Source organism: Amblyomma americanum, chromosome 1 (genome assembly GCF_052857255.1).
Source record: "Amblyomma americanum isolate KBUSLIRL-KWMA chromosome 1, ASM5285725v1, whole genome shotgun sequence".
Taxonomy (NCBI): Eukaryota; Metazoa; Arthropoda; class Arachnida; order Ixodida; family Ixodidae; genus Amblyomma; species Amblyomma americanum.
Window position 1 is genome coordinate 6,782,575 of NC_135497.1, and position 9,504 is coordinate 6,792,078.

General features: G+C 50.6%; 1 pseudogene across 1 annotated transcript; it reads right to left on the minus strand.

Moving 5' to 3' along the window:
• Positions 1-548: 548 nt before the first annotated feature.
• LOC144115109 (uncharacterized) lies at positions 549-1,886 on the minus strand (annotated as a pseudogene). Its single transcript, XR_013311260.1, has 3 exons — positions 1,877-1,886; positions 1,473-1,544; positions 549-1,249 (listed from the first exon to the last, which is right to left on the minus strand). The product of XR_013311260.1 is annotated as an uncharacterized LOC144115109 (transcript).
• Positions 1,887-9,504: the final 7,618 nt, after the last annotated feature.

A 9,504-nucleotide genomic window follows, 5' to 3' on the forward strand; every position in this document is an offset into this window, starting at 1 on the left:
TTGGGGACGTTGCATACCCATCTCGAGAGCTTTTGATGACTCCCATTCGAGACTATGGAAGCCTGGATGCCTCTGACAAGACATTTAACACCAAACTTTCAGCTACCCGTGTGCTAATTGAAAACGTATTTGGGGAATTAAAGGCTAGATTTAGGCAGCTACAGCGTTTGGATCTCATGACTGTAGACATGTCAAAATTTATTCTCTCTTGTTGTGTCCTTCACAACATCTGCATCGACAACGGGGATTCATATCATAGTCCACTTCAGGACATGCGTTTGAGCTCCCAGGTTAACAATGATCAGAGCCCTACTGTAGATGAAGTCTGCAGTGGAATATCTAGAGAAGAGAGCCTCTTACGGGCACTTGCAGAAGTTAAACGAGAAAAAATTAAGTCCAAGATTGGACTGAAGAGGAGGTAACCACAAAGCCGGTAGTGATGCAAACAGGGCTAAACATATGTTGAAAGCAATGCTTCGTGAAGACTATGCACAGAAACGTTTTGTCTTGCGCAAAATAAACACTCATAACAACATGTTCATCCAAAGTGCACTGTTTTATTGCTTGAGCCCCAAGGCCTCGCGGATGAACTGAAGTTTATCTTCGTGCATCTTGCGACGTTCCTGCCGGTCTTGAATGCGCTCAGCTCGCCGCTCAGCACGCCTGTTCTCTTTTTCTTCTTCTTGCTTTTCCCTGTGAGCTGTTCGCTCTGCGCTTATAGCCCTCATTTGATCAAAAAAAAATTACATCTGCTGCATACGACTAGTACTGGCACGGCATTTCCTTTTCTTCACCTCTGTTGACCTTTTCATAGTTTCATCATTTTCTGAATTGCTCGACAGAGTACTGGGCATTTCAGGCATAGGGGAAATTAGATCAGCTGAGCTGTCAGAGCTTGATGATGTTGACTTTTGGGTGACTCCAAAAGAGTCCCTTTGAATTTCTGGCTCGAGACTGTCATCAATGCTTTGGATTTTTCGCATATCATCGTCAAATGGGACAGGATGAGGTGAAGCACCTGATTTGTTGTTGTTGTCACTTGCCCTTTTCTTCTGTCTCATTACTGTTTTATAGCGATTTTCACACTGCTATGGCGTTTTGTTACATCCAAGAACCTCAGCCAAATCCTGTGAAACCTGCTTGAAAAGCATCTTTTTGTTTCTAAACTTTTTGAATGGGTCCACCTGCAGAAAGTATTTGTAATAGTAATCTAATAGCAGTTTGGTTTCTCCTGGTGTCCATTCGGGAGCTGAAAATAATGCGGATACTTTACTAAAAGCATCGAATTCGTCAAGAAACGCAGGTAGCAGAAGTTCGACACTAAATACAAAAACACCGCTGAGACAGGGGACAACTGAGAAGGAGAGGCGCTTTTTTACGAACGAGGACAAGCGCTGTCGCACTCCTCTTGCAGCACTGTTTTTGTATTCAAAGATGTACCAACAGCTCAACTTTCCGTTTTACAAGCTCACCTCCGCCGCCTCTTTTCACTTCTGGCGCTGGCTGCGGTCCCCTCTCGCCCACGTCCGACGCAGCGGTGTTCTCTGCAAGTGAACATAAAAGTTGAAACTGTAAAAACTGTACCGAGGTGCCTACTCTGTGCGACCTGAAATGGTAAGGTCTTTTTTTCTTCTTCAGGTTACTAAGCGCCTGATGTTTGCGACGGACGAAGCATGCCATGAGCCCTTGCCGTGGGCAAAAATAAAGAGGCTTGCTTTGATTGGTCAGATGCTGCACAGTAAAACAGGCATATACAGTAATCTGAAAGCATCAACAGACAGAAGTGACGGTAAACCGCAGATGACAAAAAGCAAGAAGGCGCGGCATCATGACCAGTAATGTTACAGTACGAATATTAACGGCTGCGTTCTCGCACGTTGTTGCATCACACGCAGCGACGTCCCCGGCCGTTATCCTAAATACTCCATTCGCCGCAAAAAATGGTAATAAAAGAAATCAATTAAAATAATCCTCAAATATGCCCCCATGCATAGTAGTTATTGTCGCTTACCATCGAGTATCTCTCCAACGTTCACAAGAGTGGCCAAGGCATCGACGACAGCTGTGGTGAGCACAAAATGATATTGACGCTGCTATCTTTCACAGCTTATTTCTGAGAGAGACGACGCTTACCTGGTGCTGCGGGTAGCGGTGACTCCTCTATCATGGTCATGAACAGCCGTTGTGCTCCTTCACCCATCGTCATGCTAAACGCAGCGACGAACGAAAGGCCGGCACAGAATATGCTGCGCGCGAGACGGGATGCAGGCGGCAACGCGAGCGCGGGAAAAGTTTGGTCACGTGATTCATGGCGTCACATCCTCCTCACCGCTGCGTTGCCCCCGGAACAGCGTGAATGTTCCAGTCGCGAGACGTGGACGCGCGTCCCCGCTGCTCTCGTGCGCTGCTCTGTCTGCTCGCTGCTCTTGCTCTTGTTCGCCCAATGGAAACCGCTATAAGTGTCCTCATTGGGAGAGTGAAATGGGAATGGGAAGCTGCGCGAAAATCGAGTTGAGGGCAGCATTTTATTTGCTTGTATTTTGAAATTTCTTCATTGAATGTCTCCCGTTCCTATGCATCGATTCTCGTAATTCTTTTTGATTAAGCATCTGTGTGACAAAAAGAATCCATCTGAAGTGTAACCGGCATCCGTTCAAGCAGGGTTTCGCAGCCCCTTTAAATAAACCCCCACGTTACATGATAAGTATATATATTCTGCCTTATGTAATGCCCTGTTCTGGACCTTCGGAGCAAATAAATAAAATTAGTGCTTTTCACCACTTCTGTTTTCTTCACGTGATATATATATATATATATATATATATATATATATATATATATATATATATATATATATATATATATATATATATATATAATGTGTGCGTGTGTGTGTGTGTGTGTGTGTGTGTGTGTGTGTGTGTGTGTGTGTGTGTGTGTGTGTGTGTGTGTGTGTGTGTGTGTGTGTGTGTGTGTGTGTGTGTGTGTGTGTGTGTGTGTGTGTGTGTGTGTGTGTGTGTGTGTGTGTGTGTGTGTGTGTGTGTGTGTGTGTGTGTGTGAAGCAAGCTAACAGTCACCGAAACCAAGGCGCACGGGGGAATGTTTCTATTTTTCTTTTAATTTGTAGTGCCAATCAATGGGAGAATAATACTTCGATTAATCTGTCGCCTAAAGGAAATTAATTGTAAAGCAGCAGAAAAAAACAACCACGCTGCAAGAATCCGAACCACGACCCCCGAATATCACGTCCGGTGCTCTACCAACTGAGCTACGTCGACGGCTGTCCATTCTGCTGCTGTCATGGGTATTTATGTTTATTGGGTGCAAGCGAAACTTGAGAGTGTTCACCAGCTCCACGCTCGTCCATAGCGATGGACGTAGCACGTCCAGTATTACCGCGAGTGTGACGTGGAACGTTGACGCACGGACGCGATATTCGGAGGTCGTGGGTTCAGATCCCATCGGCGGCGTGGTTGTTTTTTCTGCTGCTTTACAATTAATTTCTTTTAGGCGACAGATTAACCGAAGTATTATTCTCCCAATGATTGGCACTACAAATTAAAAAAAAATAATAGAAACTTTCCCTTGTGCACCTTGGTTTCGGAGACTGTTGGCTTCATTTATATGTTTGTCAAATGAGGCCCTCATTCCCTTTACCGTGTCTGATATATATATATATATATATATATATATATATATATATATATATATATATATATATATATATATATATATATATATATATATATATATATATATATATATTGTTACGAGCAATTCGAAGTAAAACCTCCGGAGACGAAACGTAAAACTGTGGCGGTCCCTAAGAGGTCCGAGCGCGCGAGCGGGAGAGCAACATCTTCAGCCTCCATGATGCAGGCGCTTTTTCTTCTTCCACAGTGGCACGTATCACTGCCCCCTCTTCTGCAGCATCGCCACGATGCGGCTAGGAGAGAAATATTAGCAAAATACAGCTGCAGTGAACCGCTGTTCAGTCAGGGAGTCTGTCGTGGTAAGGCTTCATGCGAACAATGTGCACGATTTCAGTACGGTGCGACCGGCGCGATGAGCAAGCCGCTTGGACGGGAGTAACTGCATACGTCACATCACTGATGCGCGCACTACTTCGTAAGGGCAGAAGTATCTGCGCAGCAACTTTTCAGAAAGGCCGCGGCGACGAACAGGTGTCCACACCCACACCAAGTCGCCAGGCGCGTAACTGACGAAGCGGCGTCTGAGGTTGTACCTAGCAGCGTCAGTCTCCTGTTGGCGGTTAATTCGCAGGCGTGCCAATTGCCGCGCTTCCTCAGCACGCTGAACGAAGGTGTCTGCGTCGAGGTCAGCGTCAGAGTCGCAGTAGGGGCCAACGGGCAACATAGCATCCAACGGAGTGGTCACTTGCCGACCGAAGACAAGCTGAAAGGGGGTCAGTCGGGCTGTCTCCTGCAGGGCGGTGTTGTAGGCAAACGTTACGTACGGAAGAATGGTATCCCAAGTTCGATGCTCGACGTCAACATAGATAGAAAGCATGTCGGCTAGAGTGCGGTTGAGTCGCTCTACCAATCCGTTTGTCTGTGGGCGATAGGCCGTAGCACGTCGATGGCTGGTGTGCGTCAGAGTCATCACGGACTGGGTTAAGCGGGCAGTGAAAGCAGTTCCCCGGTCAGTAACAACGGCAGGGGCTCCATGACGCAGGACAATGTTGTGTACGAAGAACTGCGCCACTTCAGCAGCAGTGCCTTTGACAAGAGACGTGGTCTCAGCGTACCGTGTCAGGTAGTCGGTGGCAACGACGATCCAACGCTTTCCAGATGAAGACTTCGAAAAAAGGCCAAGGAGGTCCATGCCCACTTGGTGAAAAGGGGTCTTCGGTGGTTCGACGGGGTGAAGAAATCCGGCTGGTTTCAACGGAGGAGACTTACGACGTTGGCAGTCGCGGCATGTTTTTACGTAGGCCCGCACTGATGGGAGTAACCTGGGCCAATAATACTTCTGCTAAATGCGCGCGAGTGTACGACTTACTCAGAGATGGCTGGCGGAGGGCGCATCATGACAGGCACTCAAAATCTCTGGCCGTAGCTGTGATGATACGACAAGCAGGAACGCTTCTCTGTTGCTGAAAAAGTTGCGCTTGTAGAGAACACCAGATTGTAAAGTGAAGGTGTGGAGCCCACGACGAAAAACATGCATGATGCGAGCGCTGACGCCTTCGAGGTAATCGATGAGCGGCGCGAACTCCGAGTCCGCCCGCTTAAGCTGTGACATTTGGATGGTACTAATAGCGCCCAGGAAAGTAAAATCATCGGCGGGTTCCTCGGGACCGATTGTGATAGGCGCACGCGACAAACAATCCGCATCCTGATGCTTACGGCCCGGCTTGTAGATGACTGTTAAGTCGTATTCTTGCAAGCGTAAGCTCCATCTAGCCAAGCGTCCTGAGGGGTCTTTGAGGCTCGCCAGCCAGCATAAGGAGTGGTGGTCGCTTACCACAGGAAGGGTCGCCCGTAGAGGTACGGCCGGAACTTGCTGATGGCCCATATCACTTCGGGGCACTCTTTCTCCGTCGTAGAATAATTGGTCAACGGCACGTGTAAGTGTTCGACTGGCATAACTGATGACCCGTTCTGCATCGTCTTGCCACTGGATCAGTACCGCACCAAGGCCGACATTGTTGGGATCAGTGTGGATGCCCGTGGCAGTATAGGAGTACGTCGTAGACAGTTGCGAAGCTCGACAAATGCAGCCTCTTGGTCGCTTCCCCACACGAAGGGCGTGTCGTCTCGAGTCAGTGAGTTTAACGGTTCGGCGATTCGCGGGAAATCTTGAACAAAGCGACGATAATACGAGCACAGACCCATAAACCGGCGAACGGCCTTCTCGTCACTTGCGTGTGGAAAACCTGAGACGGCAGCGGTCTTGTCAGGGTCCGGGCGAACACCCTGTGAGTTGTGCGGATTTGAGTGCTTGTAGCACAATGCACAACCGCTCCAAGTGTTGGTCAAACGTGGTCGAAAATATAACGACATCGTCCAGGTACACCAGGCAGGACTGCCACTTCAAGCCGGAGAGAACGGTGTCCATAATGCGTTGGAACGTGGCCGGTGCTGAGCAGAGACCAAATGGGAGCACCTTAAACTCATAGAGGCCGTCGGGCGTCACTAAAGCTGTCTTCTCCCGTTCTCTTTCGTCCACTTCGATCTGCCAGTACCCACTTTTAAGATCTAAGGACGAGAAGTATCGGGCGTCCCGCAATCGGTCGAGCGCGTCGTCAATTCTGGGCAGTTTGTAAACGTCCTTTTTGGTGACGTTATTAAGTTTTCGATAGTCAACACAGAAACGAATAGTGTTGTCCTTTTTTTTGACAAGAACCACAGGCGATGCCCATGGGCTGGTGGACGGCTGAATGACATCGTCCGCAAGCATTTCGGCAACTTGATTTTGAATGGCTTCTCGCTCCATCGGCGAAACACGGTGTAGGGGCGCTGGCAGACGGGTCGCGTAGTCGCATCAGTGATGATACGGTGCTTGGCGAGTGGAGTGCGGCCGACCTTCGAACACGTAGCGAAACAGTCCGCAAAGTCTGCCAAGAGGTCCGACAGAAGATCCTTCTGAAGAGATGGCAAGGCCGGATTTATTTTGACTGACTGAAGAGCGTGGTGTGGGCCAGCATTCTCTGGAGTGGGTCCTCCCACGGTGCACAAAAGCTGGGACCTCAGCAACGTCGTGAAGGAAGGCAATAGCCGTGCCTCTGACGAGGTGCTGATATTCGTTGGAAAAGTTGGTCAGGAGGACGTTGGTACGGCTGTCACGTAGTTGGACGAGACCTCGGGCAACAACAAGGCCCCGCTCAAGCAGCAGTGGAGTATGGTCTGCCAGGCCCTCGTAGTCGTGGAATAGGTCGTTCCGCACGAGCACCAGGACACTGTACCGCGGCGGCACCGTGACGTCATTCTGGACAATGCGCAGAGCGTGGCTGCAAGGATCTCGGGAGTCAAAGCGGGCCACGGCCTGTTTGGTCGAGAACGTGACACGTGCGTCCGTAAAGTTCACCGTTCACCTGCAGAAAGTCGATCCCCAGAATCAAGTCTCTGGAACACTCAGAGCCCACGACAAATTCACCAACGTACGTGTAACCAAAAATTCCAACCATAGCCGTGCACTTGCCAACAGGGGAAATTAAGTGGCCACCAGCGGTGTGCATGGGGGTCCCCGTCCACGGTGTCAGAACCTTTTTAAGGTCTTCAGCAAAGGCACGGCTCATAACGGTATAATCAGCACCGGCATCGAGCAGCGCGGTAACCTCAGCGCCATCAATTTTCACCCGCAAACCGGATGCAGCGTAACGGGTACTGTCGCTGACTCTCTCTGTTCAGGCATCGTCGGCTCGATGGTTCCGTGATGCAGGATCTTGACACATCTCGACGTCAGCGGCCTCGCCTGCATAGGTCGTTGGTGTTAGTTTTCCCGACGAGGAATGGGCGAGCGACGGCCAGCGGAACTACTCTGGCGGCCGGGGCTGGACGCACGATAGCGGAGAGGCGAAGGCGAACGGGACTCGCGTTTGCCAGAGTAAACACGGTTCTGGCGCGCCCAGAGATGTTCCGAAATCTCAGGTGGTCGTTCACCGTTCTGAGGACAAGGTGCGTCAGGACGGAAACCGCGAAGACCCACTTGGCGGTACAGATAGGCTTGGTAGAGATGACCGGGCTCCCTACAGTGGTAGCACAGAGGCCTACGGTCCGGTGTACGCCACAAATGTGACTTCCGAGGACGTGGCTGAGCTGTAGCAGGGGCAGTTACATATTATGGGTGGTGCTACTGACAGCAGACGTCGAGGGAACAGCGGAGCCAGGTGCGGTTGCGTGACATGTGCCTATGCTGCTCATGGCAGGTGTCGGAGTAGCGGGACCGTAGCCAGCCGAGCGACGTACAGCGGATGCATATGTGGGTCGGGCATCGAACTGGGCCGGCGCTTCGGGAACAGGGGCGCCTGCACAACCTGCCGCACTTCGTCCCTGACGACTTCTGTCAGCGCTGCCAGGGGCCCAGGCGCAACCTGGGGCAGACAGAACCGTTGGAGTTCCTCCCGGACAACTGACCGAATTAGTTCGCGCAATGTGTCTGTACTGCCGCCTAGGCACGACGAAAAGGTTTCGGCCACAATGCTGTTGATGTCCCGATTGTACTGGCGGGCCCGTTGTTGGAGCGTCGTCTCCATGGTGGTCGCCTCGGTGAGAAATTCCGCTACAGTGCGGGGTGGGCTGCGTACGAGGCCTGCGCAGAGCTCCTGCTTAACCCCTCGCATCAGATGGCGAAGCTTCTTCTCCTCAGTCATGTTGGGATCGGCACGCTTGAATAGAAGGGCCATGTCCTCGATGTACATGCGCACACTTTCATCCGTGCGCTGGTTTAGAGAGTGCAGAGCAGCTTCAGCCTTCTCTCGGCGGTCAGCGTTGGGGAATGTAGCCAGGAAATTCTGGCAAAACGTCTCCCAGGTGGGAAGGGTAGTCTCGTGGTTTTCAAACCACGTCCGGGCAGAGTCTTCCAGAGCAGAATATACGTTGTGGAGCTTGCGCTCGTCGCTCCAGCCGTTGTAGCGGGCGACCCGCTCGAAGGTCTCCAGCCAATACTTAGCGTCTTCGAAAACTTCACCGTGGAAAGATGGCGGTGTTCGCGGTGGGTGGCAAAGGATCGGCGCCAGGAGCCGGGGGTCAGTGGCCATGGCAGTTGGACTCACCGGGCTAGGCTGGGTCGGCGCCGGGGACCCGGTGTCAGTGGCCATGTCAGTTAGACTCGGTGGCCGAGGCTGCGTCGTTCTTTTAGGCGGGGGAAGGGGCCCAAATTCAGGCGACTCTCCGCGGTTACGGCGGCTGGGTCGATGGTGGACAGGTGTGAGGTCCGTTGAGATGCTGTGCGGAGTGCGGTAGTCGGGAAGCGTGACCCCGCACCTCCACCCAAATGCTACGGGCAATTCGAAGAACCTCCGGAGACGAAACGTAAAACTGTGGCGGTCCCTAAGAGGTCCGAGTGCGTGAGCGGGAGAGCAACATCTTCTATATCATATATATATATATATATATATATATATATATATATATATATATATATAGAGAGAGAGAGAGAGAGAGAGAGAGAGAGAGGTTGGGGAGCTTCCCAGCCTCCCCCTTTCGAACCGCCTCCACGAGAAAGGCTAAGAGTTTGAAAACTAAATGTAACAATATCACAGAGTGGTTTCAAAAACATTCGTGAGTGCGAACAACGAGAATAATATTTTATTTTTAAATTTACAACTATGCAAAAAGGCAGTAACGGAAACCACGGCACCCTAACCTCTCTTCCGAGGTCAGAGACCTACGAAAATACACAAATTCCTACTGACTGCATCGTCTTTTTGCATGCCAGATTTGGGTAGTTATTTCCACGTTTAGTCTCGTAAGGGCAGTTAGCTTCTTTTTTTTACTCATCTCTCCGTTCTGGCTACTCTATATGCCGACGTCTTCTGCA